At 39.5% G+C, this 21,402-nt stretch overlaps 1 protein-coding gene across 1 annotated transcript in view; it reads left to right on the top strand.

Moving 5' to 3' along the window:
* Positions 1 to 21,402, top strand: part of TRHR (thyrotropin releasing hormone receptor) — a 62,590-nt gene that overhangs the window by 31,253 nt on the left and 9,935 nt on the right. The gene's annotated exons all lie outside the window — the stretch shown is intronic.

The following is a 21,402-nucleotide window of genomic DNA, read 5'->3' as shown; positions in this document are numbered from 1 at the left end:
CTGCCTCCTTTATCAAAGATAAGGTGACCATATGTGCGTGGGTTTATCTCTGGGCTTTCTATCCTGTTCCATTGATCTATATTTCTGTTTTTGTGCCAGTACCATACTGTCTTGATTACTGTGGCTTTGTAGTATAGTCTGAAGTCAGGAAGCCTGATTCCTCCAGCTCCGTTTTTCGTTCTTAAGATTGCTTTAGCTATTCGGGGTCTTTTGTGTTTCCATACAAATTGCGAACTTTGTTGTTCTAGTTCTGTGAAAAATGCCCGTGGTAGTTTGATAGGGATTGCATTGAATCTGTAGATTGCTTTGGGTAGTAGAGTCATTTTCACAATGTTGATTCTTCCAATCCAAGAACATGGTATATCTCTCCATCTATTTGTATCATCTTTAATTTCTTTCATCAGTGTCTTATAATTTTCTGCATACAGGTCTTTTGTCTCCTTAGGTAGGTTTATTCCTAGATATTTTACTCTTTTTGTTGCAATGGTAAATGGGAGTGTTTTCTTGATTTCACCTTCAGATTTTTCATCCTTAGTGTATAGGAATGCCAGAGATTTCTGTGCATTAATTTTGTATCCTGCTACTTTACCAAATTCATTGATTAGCTCTAGTAGTTTTCTGGTAGCATCTTTAGGATTCTCTATGTATAGTATCATGTCATCTGCAACCAGTGCCAGCTTTACTTCTTCTTTTCCGATTTGGATTCCTTTTATTTCCTTTTCTTCTCTGATTGCTGTGGCTAAAACTTCCAAAACTATGTTGAATAGGAGTGGTGAGAGTGGGCAACCTTGTCTTGTTCCTGATCTTAGTGGAAATGCTTTCAGTTTTTCACCATTGAGGATGATGTTGGCTGTGGGTTTGTCATATATGGCCTTTATTATGTTGAGGAAAGTTCCCTCTATGCCTACTTTCTGCAGGGTTTTTATCATAAATGGGTGTTGAATTTTGTCAAAAGCTTTCTCTGCATCTATTGAGATGATCATATGGTTTTTCTCCTTCAATTTGTTAATATGGTGTATCACGTGATTGATTTGCATATATTGAAGAATCCTTGCATTCCTGGAATAAACCCCACTTGATGATGGTGTATGATCCATTTAATGTGCTGTTGGATTCTGTCTGCTAGTATTTTGTTGAGGATTTTTGCATCTATGTTCATCAGTGATATTGGCCTGTAGTTTTCTTTCTTTGTGACATCCTTGTCTGGTTTTGGTATCAGGGTGATGGTGTCCTCGTAGAATAAGTTGGGGAGTGTTCCTCCCTCTGCTATATTTTGGAAGAGTTTGAGAAGGATAGGTGTTAGCTCTTCTCTAAATGTTTGATAGAATTCGCCTGTGAAGCCATCTGGTCCTGGGCTTTTGTTTGTTGGAAGATTTTTAATCACAGTTTCAATTTCAGTGCTTGTGATTGGTCTGTTCATATTTTCTATTTCTTCCTGATTCATCTTGGCAGGTTGTGCCTTTCTAAGAATTTGTCCATTTCTTCCAGGTTGTCCATTTTATTGGCATAGAGTTGCTTGTAGTAATCTCTCATGATCTTTTGTATTTCTGCAGTGTCAGTTGTTACTTCTCCTTTTTCCTTTCTAATTCTATTGATTTGAGTCTTCTCCCTTTTTTTCTTGATGAGTCTGGCTAATGGTTTATCAATTTTGTTTATCTTCTCAAAGAACCAGCTTTTAGTTTTATTGATCTTTGCTATTGTTTCCTTCATTTCTTTTTCATTTATTTCTGATCTGATTTTATGATTTCTTTCCTTCTGCTAACTTTGGGGTTTCTTTGTTCTTCTTTCTCTAATTGCTTTAGGTGCAAGGTTAGGTTGTTTATTCGAGATGTTTCCTGTTTCTTAAGATAGGATTGTATTGCTGTAAACTTCCCTCTTAGAACTGCTTTTGCTGCATCCCATAGATTTTGGGCCGTCGTGTCTCCATTGTCATTTGTTTCTAGGTATTTTTTGATTTCCTCTTTGATTCCTTCAGTGATCACTTCGTTATTAAGTAGTGTACTGTTTAGCCTCCATGTGTTTGTATTTTTTACAGATCTTTTCCTGTAATTGATATCTAGTCTCATGGCGTTGTGGTCGGAAAATATACTTGAAACGATTTCGATCTTCTTAAATTTACCAAGGCTTGATTTGTGACCCAAGATATGATCTCTCCTGGAGAATGTTCCATGAGCAGTAGAGAAAAATGTGTATTCTGTTGTTTTTGGATGGAATGTCCTATAAATATCAATTAAGTCCATCTTGTTTAATGTATCATTTAAAGCTTGTGTCTCCTTATTTATTTTCATTTTGGATGATCTGTCCATTGGTGAAAGTGGGGTGTTAAAGTCCCCTACTATGAATGTGTTACTGTCGATTTCCCCTTTTATGGCTGTTAGTATTTGCCTTATATATTGAGGTGCTCCTATGTTGGGTGCATAAATATTTACAATTGTTATATCTTCTTCTTGGATCGATCCCTTGATCATTATGTAGTGTCCTTCTTTGTCTCTTCTAATAGTCTTTATTTTAAAGTCTATTTTGTCTGATATGAGAATTGCTACTCCAGCTTTCTTTTGGTTTCCATTCGCATGAAGTATCTTTTTCCATCCCCTTACTTTCAGTCTGTATGTGTCTCTAGGTCTGAAGTGGGTCTCTTGTAGACAGCAAATATATGCGTCTTGTTTTTGTATCCATTCAGCCAATCTGTGTCTTTTGGTGGGAGCATTTAGTCCATTTACATTTAAGGTAATTATCGATATGTTTGTTCCTATTCCCATTTTCTTAATTGTTTTGGGTTCGTTATTGTAGGTCTTTTCCTTCCCTTGTGTTTCTTGCCTAGAGAAGTTCCTTTAGCAGTTGTTGTAGAGCTGGTTTGGTGGTGCTGAACTGTCTCAGCTTTTGCTTGTCTGTAAAGGTTTTAATTTCTCCATCAAATCTGAATGAGATCCTTGCTGGGTAGAGTAATCTTGGTTGCAGGTTTTTCTCCTTCATCACTTTCAATATGTCCTGCCACTCCCTTCTGGCTTGCAGAATTTCTGCTGAAAGATCAGCTGTTAACCTTATGGGGATTCCCTTGTGTGTTATTTATTGTTTTTCCCTTGCTGCTTTTAATATGTTTTCTTTGTATTTAATTTTTGACAGTTTGATTAATATGTGTCTTGGCGTATTTCTCCTTGGATTTATCCTGTATGGGACTCTCTGTGCTTCCTGGACTTGATTAACTATTTCCTTTCCCATATTAGGGAAGTTTTCAACTATAATCTCTTCAAATATTTTCTCAGTCCCTTTCTTTTTCTCTTCTTCTTCTGGAACCCCTATAATTTGAATGTTGGTGCATTTGATGTTGTCCCAGAGGTCTCTGAGACTGTCCTCAGTTCTTTTCATTCTTTTTTCTTTATTCTGCTCTGCAGTAGTTATTTCCACTATTTTATCTTCCAGGTCACTTATCCGTTCTTCTGCCTCAGTTATTCTGATATTGATCCCATCTAGAGTATTTTTCCTTTCATTTTTTGTGTTGTTCATCGTTGTTTGTTTCATCTTTAGTTCTTCTAGGTCCTTGTTAAATGTTTCTTGCATTTTGCCTATTCTATTTCCAAGATTTTGGATCATCTTTACTATCATTATTCTGAATTCTTTTTCAGGTAGACTGCCTATTTCCTCTTCATTTGTTAGGTCTGGTGGGTTTTTATCTTGCTCCTTCATCTGCTGTGTGTTTTTCTGTCTTCTTATTTTGCTTATCTTACTGTGTTTGGGGTCTCCTTTTTGCAGGCTGAAGGTTCGTAGTTCCTGTTGTTTTTGGTGTCTGTCCCCAGTGGCTAAGGTTGGTTCAGTGGGTTGTGTAGGCTTCCTGGTGGAGGGGACTGGTTCCTGTGTTCTGGTGGATGAGGCTAGATCTTGTCTTTCTGGTGGGCAGGTCCACATCTGGTGGTGTGTTTTGGGGTGTCTGTGGACTTATTATGATTTTAGGCAGCCTTTCTGCTAATGGGTGGGGTTGTGTTCCTGTCTTGCTAGTTGTTTGGCATAGGGTGTCCAGCACTGTAGCTTGCTGGTCATTGAGTGAAGCTGGGTGCTGGTGTTGAGATGGAGATCTCTGGGAGATTTTCACCACTTGATATTATGTGCAGCTGGGAGGTCTCTTGTGGACCAGTGTCCTGAAGTTGGCTCTCCCACCTCAGAGGCACAGCACTAACTCCTGGCTGCAGCACCAAGAGCCCTTCATCCACACGGCTCAGAAGAAAAGGGAGAAAAAGTAGAAAGAAAGAATTAGTAGAAGTAGAAAGAAAGGAGGGAGGGAGGGAGGGAGGGAGCAAGGAAGGAAGGAGGGAAGGAAGGAAAAAAAGAAAGAAAGATGATAAAGTAAAATAAAATAAAGTAAGATAAAATATAATAAAGTTATTAAAATAAAAAAGTAATTATTAAGAGGAAAAAAAAACAAAAACAACAACAACAACAAAAATGGATGGATAGAACCCTGGAACAAATGGTGGAAGCAAAGCTATACAGACAAAATTTCACACAGAAGCATATACATACACACTCGCAAAAAGAGGAAAAGAGGAAAAAATCATAAATCTTGCTCTCAAAGTCCACCTCCTCAAATTGGGATGATTCATTGTCTAAAGGAGGGAAGGAAGGAAAGAAAGAACGAAGATAAAGTAAAATAAAATAAAGTTATTAAAATAAAAATTAATTATTAAGAGAAAAAATTAAAAAAAAAAACGGACAGATAGAACCCTCGGACAAATGGTGGAAGAAAAGCTATACAGACAAAATCTCACACAGAAGCGTACACACACACACTCACAAAAAAAGGAAAAGGGGAAAAAATAATAAATCTTGCTCTCAAAGTCCACCTCCTTAATTTGGGATGATTCGTTGTCTATTCATGTATTCCACAGCCGCAGGGTACCTCAAGTTGATTTTGGAGGTTTAATCCACTGCTTCTGAGGCTGTTGGGAGAGATTTCCCTTTCTCTTCTTTGTTCTCACAGCTCCCAGGGGCTCAGCTTTGGATTTGGCCCCGCCTGTGCGTGTAGGTCACCGGAGGGCGTCTGTTCTTCGCTCAGACAGGATGGGGTTAAAGGAGACGCTGATTCGGAGGCTCTGGCTCACTCAGGCCGGGGGAGGAGGGAGGGGCCTGGAGGGCAGGCGAGCCTGCGGCTGCAGAGGCCAGCGTGACATTGCACCAGCCTGAGGTGCGCCGTGCGTTCTCCAGGGGGAGTTGTCCCTGGATCCCGGGACCCTGGCAGCGGCTGGCTGCACAGGCTCCCCGGAAGGGGGTGTGGATAGTGACCTGTGCTCGCACACAGGCTTCTTGGTGGCGGCAGCAGCAGCCTTAGTGTCTCATGTGTGTCTCTGGGGTCCGCGCTTTTAGCCGCGGCTCGCGCCCATCTCTGGAGCTCCTTTAAGCAGCGCTCTTAATCCCCTCTCCTCACGCACCAGGAAATAAAGAGGGAAGAAAAAGTCTCTTGCCTCTTCGGCAGGTCCAGACTTTTCCCCGGACTCCCTCCCGGCTAGCCGTGGCGCACTAACCCCCTGCAGGCTGTGTTCACACCGCCAACCCCAGTCCTCTCCCTGTGCTCCGACCAAAGCCCGAGCCTCAGCTCGCAGCCCTGCCCGCCCCGGCGAGTGAGCAGACAAGCCTCTCGCACTGGTGAGTTCCAGTCGGCACCGATCCTCTGTGCAGGCATCCCTCTGCTTTGCCCTCCGCACCCCTGTGGCTGCGCTCTTCTCCGCGGCGCTGAAGCTTTCCGCCTCCGCCACCCACAGTCTCCGCCCGCGAAGGGGCTTCCTAGTGTGTGGAAACCTTTCCTCCTTCACAGCTCCCTCCCACTGGTGCAGGTACCGTCCCTATCCTTTTGTCTCTGTTTATTCTTTTTTCTTTTGCCCTACCCAGGTACGTGGGGGGTTTCTTGCCTTTTGGGAGGTCTGAGGTCTTCTGCCAGTGTTCAGTAGGTGTTCTGTAGGAGTTGTTTCACGTGTAGATGTATTTCTGGTGTATCTGTGGGGAGGAAGGTGATCTCCGCGTCTTACTCTTCCGCCATCTTCCCGAAAGTCCAACATTACATTTTTTAGGCGATGTTTTTTAGAGAGGTAATTCTAACCATGACTCTGTCATAAGAGAAATCAAATTTTAAATCAAAACTTTGGTTCACGAGCTAAAAGCCAGCATTATTTGGTTTATATTTCCATAAGCTCTGTTGATAATGAAATGAAGAACTTGAAAAAAATTAGTCATAAAATACAACAATAGTTTGAAATACATTATATGCCATTTGTTGTTTTATTTAAAGTGTTCAACTCTTCAGTTGGCTGGCAAGCTACAGTCATGGGCCAAATCCTGTTCAACTGCTTGTTTTTCTAAATAAAGTTTTAATGGAACATAACTATGCCTGGTCATTTATGTGCTGTTTATGGCTGCTTTTGCATTACAATAGCCAGGTTAAGTAGTTGAGACAAAGACTATATGGCCCAAAAAAAGCTAAAATAGTTACTATCTCGCCCTTTATAGTAAAAGATTGCTGACCCCTGAACTATTCCTATTTAAGAGTTTGTAGGGCTTCCCTGGTGGCGCAGTGGTTGAGAGTCCACTGCGTGCCCCAGCCCGGGAAGATCCCACATGCTGTGGAGCAGCTGGGCCCGTGAGCCATGGCCACAGAGCCTGCGCGTCCAGAGCCTGTGCTCCGCAATGGGAGAGGCCACAACAGTGAGAGGCCTGCGTACCACAAAAAAAAAAAAAAAAAAAAAAAGAGTTTGTAAGAATATTATATACTTAGTACAGGCACTGGTAAATGACAGGTGTTCAAAAACAAATGATAAGTACATATTAAATAAATATGTTTGAATTCCACAAAATTACTCAAAACAGAAAAGTTCAAGCTTATCACAGGCAGGCTAAGTTAGCAGCTAGTATATCCCCTGCCTTCACTTGACTCTATATCTCCTAAAGAAAATGCTTTGCCTGTTACATGGGAGGATCCTTGATTTAAATAGGCTCTAAAAATACAAATTTAAGATGCAGAGTGATATCTAGAAAAATCGTTTTCTACAGTTTCATGAGTGACAGAGAAGCCACAGATGACTAAATTTGACAGCAGCAGATAAGAACAGAACAAGAATGGCTATAAAGTGAGATTTATATCTTTTGGAGGTAAGCTTTGGTATATATTAACAGAGGACAGTCAACATCCAGTAATGGGAAATGAACTCAGAATAAATCATATTGAGTTAGCATCTCTTTAGCTCTTTACATTTCATAAGTTCTTCATAACAATATATCCAACAATTCTTTATTTCTACAGACTATTCCCCAGAAATTTTTCTTCAACATAATTTCAGTCTGATCTATCATGACCCTTCTGGACACTGAATCTTTACACACTGATTTTAATTTTTACCTTCAAGCATTTTTTGATGCCAAACCTTGCCTCAGGGGCTAGAGATAAAAATGTGCTCTACACGTTATTCCCACCATCAAGATCTTATGTACCAGGAAAGAAAACAGACCCAAAATAAGAATGACATTTGCAATTAGGGCTGGAAGTATCAAACAACCACGTGGAATTCCACGGAGGTAGCAAAACTTAGAATAGCGTTAGTGAATTGTTTCTTCATTTGTACATTCATTTCTTTCCTGAACATTTATTGCACCTACTCGGTACCAGACCTTCACGTTGTTCCTTGCATGTAAGGTAGAACAGGGATCCTCAAGGAGGCCTCATCATTCTAAGGACAAAAAAGAGACTATAAACAAAGAACCAAATGAAGCAACAGGATCTCTTCAGAATGTGATTATCAGTACAGAAAAAATAAACAGGAAGAGATGAAAGGAACTTAGAGAAGGGTTTATACCCACCACTCTCTATTTTTAGAGAGTATTGTTTTCCTGTCTTTCTCGCAATTAATCTTCAAACATATATTTTCCTATATTAAATGCAGACACCAAGGCTCCAGAAAGCTTTGAATGGTAATGACTAGTGAAGCTAAAATTTCAAACCAGATCTTCTAAGACCCATGTTTAACACATCAGAAAGTTAAATTCAGTGAAAATGCTGAATTTATGGCTTGCTGAAGGAAAGAAACGTATCTCCCGCATTTTTGGCTGTCTCTGTGGGTTCTTTTGGGACAGCTAGAAAATTAGCTCTGTAACTCCAGTTGGACCCAAGCATGGTACGGGCTGTCTCTCCAGGGACAGACACAGGTAGAGAAGGAGTTGGCTGCCTCCCAAGTGCTCTCAGCCCCATGATAAGGGACTTTGTCCAAGACCTTTAGAAGCAAGACAACTAAATGCCCACTAAAAGTTTGGCAGCCCTGAGAGCTTTACTGCTATTTAGAGATTACCTCCCTTCCCCTCCATCATTCATATTCTACATCTTAAAATATTCTCATTGATTTCCCATCCCCTGGTGGGTGAGCAGCTGAGGGATCACTTGTCTGTATTACAGTCTACAGTGTCTCCCGTAAGAGGCCAGAGAAGCACAAGGGAGAGATGAGATTGGGAAATAGCTCCCTCAGAAAGGATCGGTATCTTCATAGATGTGTGATAGCCAGTAACCGGATTCCCAGCTCAGAGCCAGCCAAGATGCCTCATTCAGAATTTCTAAGGTCTCATTCCAATGAGAAAAATGATCAAAGGAACTAAACATACCCTAGGTACAAAGGTAAGGAAACCAAAGGAAGACTTATTAAGACAAGCTTTTCCACATGCTTAGCCATTCTCCAATAATTTACCTGGAAGAGAGAACACTCAGAAAAGACTAAATAGGACATTCAACCCACAGCAGCTGAACTGCAGCATTGTTCCAGCGTGGCTCATGACAGAATTCAGACTGACATTTCATTTTCTAAATTGAGATGTTATAATTTGAATCCCAGGTGTGCCAGCTGAGTTTTTCCCTTCCCAGCATGTTTCCAAATACCCTCCTCCTGTGAACAAGAAAACAGCCAAGCCACAGGAAGGAAGCCCGCCTTTCATCATGCTCAGTAGTCAGTCCCTGTAGCCAGTACCGAAGCCTCCACCCTACAGTAGCTGCTAGCGTTGCAGCACGTTTCGCATCTAATCCTCAAGTCCAGCTGCATATGTTACCTAGCACACAGCTGCTTTCTACTCTTAGCAGAAGAACTTGAAATCAGAAACATTCCAAAAATATGTTCTGTCCGGACTTAGTATTGCAGTATGAATGGGAGTATCTTTGTTAGGTGCTGAGACATAAACACTGTGTTGAACTAAGAATGAGGCTTTCTTTTTTTTTTTAACATCATCTCGGCCCTTTTTTTTAATTGGAGTAAAAATTGAAGTAATTACAATGTTGTGTTCTGGTGTACAGCAAAGTGATTCTGATAAATATATATATATTCTTTTTCATATTCTATTCCATTATGGTTTATTACAAGATATTGAATATAGTTCCCTGTGCTATACAGTAGAACCTTGTTGTTTATCTATGTTATATATAGTAGTTTATATCTGCTAATCCCAAACTCCTAATTTATCCCTCCCCACCCCTTCCCCCTTTGGTAACCATAAAATTTGCTTTTTATGTCTGTGAGTCTATTTCTGTTTTGTCAATAAGTTCATTTGTATCATGTTTTAGATTCCACATGTAAGTGATACATATGGTGTTTGTCTTTCTCTGTCTGGCTTACTTCACTTAGTATGATAATCTCTAGGTCCATCCATGTTCCTGCAAATGGCATTATTTCATCCTTTTTTATGGCTGAGTAGTATTCCATTGTGTATATGTAGCACATCTTCTTTATCCATTCATCTGTCATTGGACATTTAGGTTGCTTCCATATCTTGGCTATTGTAAACAGCGCTGCTATGATCAGTGGGTTGCATGTATCTTTTGGAATTAGAGTTTTCGTCTTTTCTGGGATTGCTGGATCATATGGTAACTCTATTTTTATTTTTTTGAGGAACCTCCGTACTGTTTTCCATAATGGCTTCACCAATTTACAATCCTACCAACAGTGTAGGAAGGTTCCCTTAAGAATTAGTTTTTCATCCTCCCTGCTCCCCTGCACATACAGCCTTCATCAATTCCAACCTTTAAGCAGCACATTTTATGGGTTTGCTTTTTTCTTTTTGGTTTTGCAAACTTCAGGAAAAACGTATTTCTTCCCCAAATTCAAGGTATTATAGTAAGAAGGATAAGGAGACTTTGGAGTCAAATATACATGTTTATACATGTTTTTAAACTGTGGCTTTATTCCTTAACGTGTGACATTTCTCAGCATCAGTCTTACCCTTTGTAAAATGCAGATAACGTAGGGCTATCATGAAGAAACTGACAAGCACATTGTCTGGTACATAGTAAGTATTTCATAAATCTTAATTCTCTTTCTCTCCTTCATCTACCAATTCCCATTGCTAGATTGGAATACCTTTCATTTTCATCCAGTTTTCTTCATTCTAGATTGAAACATGTTAAGAAATACTGCACAGTCCCCATCTAACACAGATTCTCAGAGATTCTCAGAAAGTGAGGCTTACGGCCGGCCACTCAGGGTCTCTCTCTCTTACCCTGAGAGGTGTTGGTGTAATTTTACCCTGAACCCTAGCTCTACTAACTGGGACAGCTCAACATTCCATCACTTTTTCTAACTCTTCATGTGTCTGTGCCTCTGCCTGTCTTTGCTCTTGAAAGAAAGTACAAGCTTTGAGGGTTCATCCCACATCAGAGTTGGGTGCAGAGCTCTGCCCATTTCCCACAAGAAGTGACTCACACTTGGTATTTTTGGTGACGCTCAGTGATTATTCTGGAGACCTGGACGTGTCACAACAGAAGGGTCACATCGTGTTCTGCACAGAAATATGCCACCCTGTTACTTCAGCTCTCATCTGTACTCTTGTATCTTACCAACAGCAGTGGCCACTTGTGGCTTTACTGGCACATGAAGCCCCCCTGGGACACAGAGTCCAGGTTTCTGTCCCCACAATCGTCTCACTCAAGAAACAGCTCTGCTGGACAAGTCCACCTTCCTCAACACCCCTAGAATTGTGAAGAAATTTTTTTTCAATTTCACTGGATATACCACACTTACAAATTTATACTTGAAAAATCTTGTATCACCATTTTTTTCACTTAATCACTGCTTCTCCTTCCTCAGCATCACCAAATACAACCACAGTTTCTCTACTGTGAACCTCTGCTAACATTTTTATGGACCTTTTTAATCAGACTAGAGCCCAGAAAACACTTCAGAATTCTTGCCAGAATGGCTATTCTGAGTAGAACATTTAGATACAGTACTTGACAGGTGGAGTCAAGAACCCATGCATTAGCATCCCTGTGTGGCTTCTTGTGAAGAAATCTATAAGTAATCCACAACACAGGATATGACAGTCCACAATCTCTCCACCATGAGTCACCACTCAGCCTTTATTCACTTTTATTATACTTTAACTGACTTTGAGTTGATTCCAAGGCCTTTTCTGGCCCCATCATTAATTTTTAAATCCCGTCAATGATCTCACACCAGGATATGAAGCACCCCACATTGATTAGAACTGTCTTTTTTAAACTGCCTGTGCAGATACTAAGTGAGAACAAAGCAGAACAAGCTGAAAGTGGAAAATTCCAGAGCACCCCAATCAGTGTAGAAGCGTGGCTAAATTCAGATTTATATAATTGTCTAGTCAAGTTTTTCCTTCAGTTGGCTCAACTGATGTAACAAAATGCAAGAGGACATCGATCACATTGATCATAGGCCATCTGAGAGCAAAATACTCCCGGTAACAGAACACTTTGCTAGTATGCAGCAATGCAGGAGAACGTGGATAGTCTCCAACCACAGAATATATTGTCACCCTTCAAAAAGTGGCATTAGAAGATTAAAGGCTAACTTTTATATCCATTAACCAACAGACTGTGTCTAGAAGGATGTACACTTCTGAAACTGGGGACATTCCAGTCAGAAGTGCAAGAACTAGAGCACTTCGCTAATTTAAAGAGCCCTGCACCCACACAGACCTCCACAATTACATTTTAACATTTGCAAAAAATAAGTATTTACTCAATAATAATTCAACTGTTAATTGAACACTTATTATATCACAGGCATGCATACAAAGGCCTTCTCCCAACCTGTTATGCAATCCTATAAAAGTTAGTTGTTCATTTACTTTGTTCATGAAGCCAAAAACAGAGCTTTAGCATTATAGAATGTGGGATCCAATATTGATAAAAGAGCCTCTTTGCAAACTGAAGTTAGCCTAAGATGCTCTTGATGATCACTCATAAAAGTGGTAAGAGTCCGCCTGCTGATGCAGAGGACACGGGTTCGTGCCCCGGTCCGGGAGGATCCCACATGCCGCGGAGCGGCTGGGCCCGTGAGCTGTGGCCACTGGGCCTGCGCAAAAAAAAAGTGGTAAATATTCTTTGAGTACATTTACTGACGTGGTTGTCACTTCCTGTAATATGGCTTTGCCTTTTTAGTTCTAAGAAAGCTTTTTCAGATTGCCCTGAAATTTAGATATTCTGCCCCTAAATGACAGCCAAAGGTTTGCATGGGCCTTGGTACATTTTATTAAGTAATTTTTGTCTGGCTATTCTTTTTAAATCTTCTATAAATTCAGTTTTTAAATTGACAATACGCCTAAAAAAGGATTTAATTATTTGCTTTCTTCTCAAAGTGATACCTCTATATCTTTCTATAACTCCATGTCTTCAACAATATTTCAGTTATAATGAACTTTATTTTTTTTAATTTTATTTTATTTTTGGCTGCATTGGGTCTTCATTGCTGCACGCGGGCTTTCTCTAATTGCAGCGAGCAGGGGCTACTCTTCATTGCAGTGTGTGGGCTTCTCATTGTGGTGGCTTCTCTTGTTGCAGAGCACTGGCTCTAGGCACGCGGGCTTCAGTAGTTGTGGCATGTGGGCTCAGTAATTGTGGCTCGTGGGCTCTAAGCACAGGCTCAGTAGTTGTGGCGCTCGGGCTTAGTTGCTCTGCGGCATGTGGGATCTTCCCGGACCAGGGCTCGAACCGTGTCCCCTGCATTGGCAGGCGGATTCTTGACCACTGTGCCACCAGGGAAGCCCTATAATGAACTTTAAAAAATAAATAATAGTTGGTCTGGAAACCAGGGTCCTGGGTCTAGAGATGCACTGTGTTCTTAGATAGCCACAGGAAATTAATATAAATTCTAGTAATGTCTTCAACACTTCAAGAAACTTCATCACCTCTCTGAATGCAGCAATTAAGATGATTACCAACAATCACTGTGATTGGGAACTGAATCTCTTCCTATAGTTCATCAGCATCTTGAGGGATACATATGCTCCTGGTGTTATTTCCCTTTGCCTGGCCTTATAATCCCCAAATAACAAAATCCCATTATGTGAAAAAGATCACAAACATGTCTGAATATTGTGTTACTATTAATAACATATAAGTTCGATTTTCTCAGAATGTTCAAACTGGAGAGACTTTTGAGAGGAATCCAGATTGTGTATTTACTGGCTCGGAATATGAGGTTCAGACATAAGTCATGTGACCTGCCCAATCTCCTCAGAACTCAGAGGTGGATTGTGAAACCAATATGCTGGACACCAATTCCAGCTCCTTCTATGCCCACTGCACTTTGTCCCTCACTAACACACAGAAGGACTATGCCACAGCATTTATCTCCCAGGGGAGAATGTCCAGATAACAGCAGGGCCCATGACCAGGCACAGGGTTTTTTCTGAATCATACATAGAATCAAAAATCAATTTATTTTTCTGAATCAGTACAAGAATTCCAACTAAATTTCCCAGAGTACTGAGGTATCAACCATTCTCCATGACCTCCTAGGCAGACTAATAAACCAATCTCTGATAATTAATCAAAATGTCCTCAGATTCTATGTAAGCAGATCCTCATGAATGGCATACTATTAATTGAGCTGTAACCCAAAAAAGAAGTTTCCATTTTATTTTTTTATTCCATTTTATTTTTTATTCTATTTTATTACTTTCACATTTTAAATTTTGTTTGTTTTTTCCCTAGGAAATTGGTATGAAGGATTCCTATCTGCCTTGATATGACAGTTTTCTTCTCCCTAATCAGTACTTTCTAAATGCAACGCTCCAATTTGGGGCAAAAAATCATATGTGATTCCAGGGCTACCAATGATTCCTGCCGATAATGTTATCCTTTCCAAATACTTCAAAAGCATTTTTTTATTGGAGTATAGTTGATTCATAATGTTGTGTTAGTTTCTGCTGTACAGCAAAGTGAATCAGTTATACATATACATATATCCACTCTTTATTACATTCTTTTCCCATATAGGTCATTACCGAGTACTGAGTTCCCTGTGCTATACAGTAGGTCCTTATTAATTATCTATTTTATATATAGTAGTGTGTATATGTCAATCCCAGCCTCCCAATTTATCCCTCCCCCCCACATCCCCCCAGTAACCATGTTTGTTTTTTTTTTACATCTATGACTCTATTTCTGTTTTATAAATAATTTCATTTGTACCATTTTTTTTAGATTCCACATATAAGTGATATCATATATTTGTCTTTCTGTGTCTGACTTACTTCACTCAGTATGACAATATCTAGGTCCATCCATGTTGCTGCAAATGGCATTATTTCATTCTTTCTTATGACTGAGTAATATTCCATTGCATATATGTTACAGCAAATTTGAAGGCTTCAGCTTACCATATATGTTGATTTTTGTAATTATCTAGAAAGAAAACTAGACTTAGAGTTGAAAGACCTTAGTTTAATAACTAGCTTTGCTATTTATATGTGAGCTGTATGATCTTATTTCTCTGCTTCTCTGAGCTGTTTCCATTCATCAATGAGATGGGAATAATAACACCTGTCCTACAGATCTCACTGGGACATGAACAGAAAATGGTTTAAGGACAGTGAAAGTACTTTGTTAATTCCAAGGAATTAAACAATTAACTGCTCTCAGGACTCCATTCAGGATTCAGGGTATTGACAAGAAAGTGGCATTTTCTCCCAGATTATCTTGATTGCTTAGATCAAGTGTGGCTAAGAACAAAAAAAGAAAAGAAAAGAAAAGCAGATATTGACAAAGTAATTTTGTGTCTACACTTGAGAGGAGGCCAACCACACCACTTGGGCACTGGACTCTGTTCCCTATTCAAGAACATAGTTCTTCCAATTGTCTTCTTTCTCTTTCTCCTGGATCGTAGGATTTCCCCTGTCTCTGGGGATTGTTCCCTAAGCAAACAAGCATGCTGTGATGTCTCTCATCTTTAGAAAAATAGACTCTTCATCACCCTCTGGCAGCCCTTCTGCTTTTCTACTGCTTTTCCCAGAAAAACTCAAAAGATATGTTTATAATCACTATCCACTTTTCCCATCTTCTCTTGAGCCCACTCTAGACAGGCTTGCCTGATAAATTAAAGCTTTTATTTGTATAAATAAATAATCCTTTTCTCCAAAACTACTCATTTCCTCTTATTCATGCTATTCTGTCTTGTAGGTGTTCTCCAAGTTACAAGAGTAGCCTAAGAGGGTTGTCCCAACTATTTTAGTTTTGTCTTTTACTCTTTATCTTTCTTGAGTCCTGATCTGTAAAATCAGTTAGTACTTTTTACTAGGCATCATTGTAATAGTTATCAGAATTACTTCAGAATTACATCAAATATTAACTGTTTAATATTCTTGAATACTTTGTAACTTAAAAAGCAATATGCAACCTGGCAATTCCACTCTTACTTATAGACCCAAGAAAAATAAAAACATACATGCACACAAAAACTTGTACACCAATGTTCATAACAGTATTAATCATTATAGGCAAAAAGTTGAAACCACCCAAATGAGTGGATAAATAAAATGTGGTATATACATAGGATGGAATGTTATTCAGCAATTAAAAGAAATGAACTACTGATATAAGCCGCAATATGGATGAACGTTAAAAACATTACACTAAGTGAAAGACACTAGTCATACACAAAAGACTGCATGATCCCAATTATATGAGATATTCAGATAGGCAAATCTATGGAAACATAAAGTACATTAGTGGTTGCCTAGGGCTGGGGAAGGTGAACAGTGACTGCTCATGGGTATAGGGTTTTTATTCAGGATGATGAAAATGTCCTAAAATTAGATTGTGGTAATGGTTGCACAGTTCTGTGGATATACTAAAAACACCTGAATTGAACACTTTAAGTGGGTGAACTTAATTATATGTAAATTATATCTCAATAAAGCAATGTACGAGGTTAACATCATTAGTCATAAGTCAAGTTGATAGCCTGCGCCCCTGATATGTTGTGTTGAAAATGGCAGTTCACCTCTGTGGCCTTCCTCCAAAAAATCCATTACTTCATTGTAACCATGAGGAAAACATCATCCAAACTCAGGTTGAAAGACATTCTATAAACTGCCTAACCAGTTCTCCTCAAAACTATCAAGACCATCAAACATAAGGAAAGTTAGAGAAGCTGTCACAGCCCAGAGGAACCTGAGACGATGTAATGACTAAATATAATGTGGTATCCTGGATAGGATCCTGGAACAGAAAAAGGGCACTAGAGAAAAACTAATGAAATCTGAATAAAGTATGGAGTTAACTAATTCTGTGTAAGAATAGTCATTAATTGTGACAAAGAAATGCACCATACTAGTGTAAGGTCTTAGTGATAGGGAGAGTTTGGTGCAGGGTATTTGGAAACTCTCTGTATTAACCTTGCAACTTTTCTATAAATCTAACACTGTCTTTTTAAAGGTTATATACAAACGTTAGCTAATAGTTTTAGAACTTGTAGTAAAAGTCATAGTACTAGAGATAGTAGTTAGTAAAACGAGGTTCCTCAGCAGCCTAGAATAGAGAAACTAGTTCGCCTCTGGTTTTTCACAGACAGCACACATATGCAAAGTTGAGCTTGTGTCCACTCAGGGAAATGTAATCTCAACCTTCAGATAGACATCTCAACAGTCAGATAGACATCTACCCAGTTCATGTATTTTTAAAAAAAAATTTTAAAGGAAGAAAAGAAATCCTTGAATAGGGTCTTTATCTAGAGATTTTATAGATTACAAAATGATGTTTTGAGGACTGAATTAAACTCTCTTGTGAGAACTATATGGCACTTATTCCACATAATTAAATATCATAAAGAGTAAAATATATATAGTAGGGCTTGATTCTAAAGTTTCCAGCTGATACTCACGAAAAAGTTAACCCTTCACCATGGTGGCCAAGGACGGGGCCTGCCCACCTTAGACCCTCCTGTTCCCACCCTGCTCTTCTCAGCCATCCCTGTAAGCAGTTTCTCCAGCTGAACACTATGTTTTAATCAACTGATTTTTATGACCTCTTTTCCTTGCCCTCAATATACTCTGCAAAAATGGCTGCCTACTTCTTCGTTGACTTTTTAGCTCCATGGAGCTGACCCTTTTAGGACTCAACACTCTACATCCCCTGTGGCAGCTGCATCTCCCCTTCTGTCCTAGCAGAAGGAATGCCAAGCACCCCACAGAAAATGATGGATTTTGTTATGATTTCCACAAGCTTCCTAGAGAAAAGAGATCGCTCCACTTCTTTCCATGGTCTGCAGTTAGAACTTGCACACTAAATTACTTCTAGTCTTCATGCTATGCCCCACTATCTCATGCCTCCAGATTGTCACACACACCCAGCCTCTGCAGTAACACTTGTCCTGCCTCTCCTTATCTTCAGACTTTGGCTTAACTACCACTGAGACCAAATCCTCACTCAACCTCAGGTCCAGATCGGGGGCTCTCATAGAACCAAAACTTTCCCCTGTCTTAGCATTTGTCACATTGTATCAGATTATAAGATACATGAAGCTATTGGCAATGTGTCTCTGGGTCACTGTCGAATCCTCAACAGCCAGGACATTGACTGGTACACAGTAGGAATGCCAATGAATCTCCTAGAGTAAATGAGTAAATTAATTCCTTCCCAATCAAAAATATATAGATATATATATATATATATATACCATATATATATATATGGTAAGATCATTTTCCCCTGAAGATTGTTTCATGCTGTTTCTCAAAGACCTTTAGGTCCTGGGGCAGAGGCGTCTGTAAATAAGCAATCTTTCAACCCATTGTGTATCCCATGCACTTCCCCAGTAAAAATGTCAACGCCTAAAAACAATGGCCCAACAATATTTTCAAATTTGCATTTTTGTCACTTATTTGGAACCACAACAGAAATAAAACTTCAGCAACCGACAGTGAAATTAATTGGGTATGGAAGACAATCTCTAGGACATTTCCTTTCTAGGTATTTGCTCCTGTATTAAGAACTATTAAAATCCAAGCTATGGCTACACCAAAAACTTGGGAACATTTTAGAAAGTGATTAAGCTCAATCAAAGATATTTGGAATTAACTAAAAATAATTATGAGTGAGATTGAATGTATTCTCTATTATCCCACTGGAGACATATGTTCCTCCGGGACAGTCTTCGAAACATCACTGCATTTGTTTTATTTTAACACTTCCTTAACATTTAAAAAATGTATATTTCAAACAAAAAGCTGAAGTATATTAAGGACTCATTTTACTAATTAACCAATCTCTATTTAAAAGGGATTTTTAATATTAAAAAATTAAGTGTTTGCAAAAATCCTCTAACAATATGTTGGAGTATTAAAAACCCAGAAAAGGAATACTCGAGGAATGGTGTCTCCTCCAGGATGGAGTATGGAGTGAATAGGGGGCAGCTCCAAGGGAACCAGGTTCATGAAGCCTCCCCTTCTCTGCAGGTGGAGTAAGTTAATCCTTCCTCAGAACCCTGGACTCATATATATCACAAGGCACATATCACAGTCTGCTTATTTTTAATGTATAAAGTCAGTGACTTCACAATGCATTGATACAAGCAACATGAAAAGAGGAGAGAGCCTTACTGTTCGAATCCCCAACATCTAGAAAAGTCCCTAGGATATGGCAAGTGCTTAATAAATGTTCACTGAATGAAAAAAAAACAGAAAAGGATCATGATTACATATTTTGAAATAATACTTTCCATGCCTGAATTTATTCAACATTAATTGAGGGCTATCTTATGTCACATACTGTATTAAATACCTGAGGAAAGAGAAATGAATAAACTTTACTCATGTCCTGAAGAAGCTCACCATCTATTGGACAGGTGGACAAATATAACTCATTGCAATTAAAAGTTTGGGGAGTGATGCCAATGTATGCATGGGGGCCTGTGGAAGCGCATGGCAGAGATACTAACCTAGAAACAAATTGCTTTTCTTTGAGACAATGAAAGTTGCCCCCTTACATGAATTAAAAAGAGGTAGGTAGATATTATATGTGCATTCAGTGTTTCATCTTAAAATAGTAGGGAAAAATAAACAGGTAAAATTCAACCTTTAAGTTCAGAAATTAAGCAGCAATAAGTATGTTGAAATTATACTTAGAAGAGATTAAATGTTTTTGGCAACCATGTGGGAGTAACATGGTAGAAATATCATTAATGAAAATGCAAAAGACTTTCACAGGGAGAGCAAAGTATAAAGGAAAGAGCATGGGCTTTGGCTTAAGCAGACTTAGCTCGAATCATGGGTGTCACTTACTAGCCATGTGTCTTTAGACAAATCACATATACTCTCTAAACCTCAATTTCTTCATAGGCAAAAGAGAACCAATACTAGCTTACACACGGAGTTATTATTAAAAGCATTAAATAAGATTATGTTTACATATCTTTATGATGGGCCATTTATAAAGACTCAAATGTGATGCTAGCACTCCAATTGTAAATCAAACTGGGGGCTCAAATATAAGATGCTTAGTCCTTGGCAAGGAGTGAGAGGATATTGGTAAGTGTGAAGCAGTGACCTGATATCAGAGAACCTGGAGTTCCGGGCGGTGGAAACAGGCAGGGATGTGAGTGATGATGAAGACGATGAAGATGATAATTACTGTGGCTCCTTCCAAAGCTCAGAGTATTTATCACTGAATTAAGCCTTTAGTTTCCTAGGATCAATTAAAATATTTACTCATAATTTTAAAAGTCAGCTTTGAAAAAGCAGGCTTCCATTAACCTCTTGTCTGAATAGATCCTCTTTATCTCTGAAAGAAGTCAAGAATCTCTGAAATGTTTTACTTGGTATTAAATGAACCAATGTGAAAGTCATATCTTCCCACTGAACAACTTCCCTACCCCAGTAAGCCAAATGTAAAATGTAATTATCCTACACGCGGTGAGTCAGAAGGACAGTGAACAGTGATCACTCAGGGAACGGTGAGTGAGGTAGAGCTGGAGGGCGTGGGGCACATTCTTAGAGGGTAGGAAGGACTTCAAGAAAGTGATCAAATGGCCCTGGAAGCAGAGGAAACACAGTAGCTTGAGAGTAGGTGTATAGAGAGCTCATAGGCGCCATTGCAAAGAAGTTGTAGGAGTTGTTCAAAAAAAGATAGTAGTGGTTCAAAAAACGATAAAGGCTATGTGTGTCGCTAAGTGAGAAGTCTTACAGCAAATGGTATGAGCCACGGAAGAAGGCAGTTACTATAGAATAACAGCAAGAGGGTAGCATTACCCCCACGATGTGGGATTCATGGGGAGTTCCTGGGGTGGACAAGATATAGTTAAGGGTAGGACAGAGCCCCAGTATCAGAAGGAGTGCCAGGAGGGGAACGGAAGGTATTCTAACACAGGAGAGCAAGATGGATTCTATTATCAGGATTAAGTACAAGGAGCTGAATTTATAGTAGATACTAATGACAGAGTGGGTATCTAGCTGTGGAATCCTTATTTCTACACTAAAGAACTTTTAAAAGCCCTGTGTAAAAACAGGATCTCTCTCAATGCCAGAACAAGATAGAGGCTGGTGGAGAGGGCTTTAGGAAAACAGCTGAGAGGTGGGGAAGGATGAAAGAGGAAGTATCAGTTCCTTCTATTTGCGGTAGTTTTCAAGTTCAGAACATCTAGAAAGTCTGGGCTGAGGAAGCTGAAATTTGTCAAACTCTGTAAGAGACTATAGATAACTAAAAACTTATTTTAAAATATGTAAAGTGTTGCTGTTGAAGGAAAGGTGAGTAAAGATGGGATTAGACCCTAGGTGTCCTAGCGTTCAGAGCAGACACTTTTGGTGCCCTGGGTCACATCCTCTGAGACAGACTGTGGTTTCAGCCATGATTTCATGGCTATTGTGGATGGTTCCTGCTTGCTGAGAAGACCGCACTACAGGCATCCAATGTCCCCTGACTGTCTCTTCTCTTCTCCGCCTCAAGGTTCTGTCTAAAGCCCCTAGGAGTTTCCAGGTAGGTGAAACTTGAAAGTACCGTGCATTTAAAGCCCCTAAGGCACCTCTCAACAAAGGGGAGATGGCAGCCAGTAGATAAATGCCTCAGCTTCCCTGTCTCTGGACAGATGATCCCGAAACGCATTACTTGATCCACAGTTGCCCGCAGTAGGAGTTGTCTCAAAAACA

The sequence above is a fragment of the Delphinapterus leucas genome, chromosome 17 (genome assembly GCF_059928025.1).
Source record: "Delphinapterus leucas isolate spDelLeu-1000000601 "Yukka" chromosome 17, BTC_Dleu_Yukka2, whole genome shotgun sequence".
Taxonomy (NCBI): Eukaryota; Metazoa; Chordata; class Mammalia; order Artiodactyla; family Monodontidae; genus Delphinapterus; species Delphinapterus leucas.
This window is presented reverse-complemented; position numbering and strand designations above follow the sequence as displayed.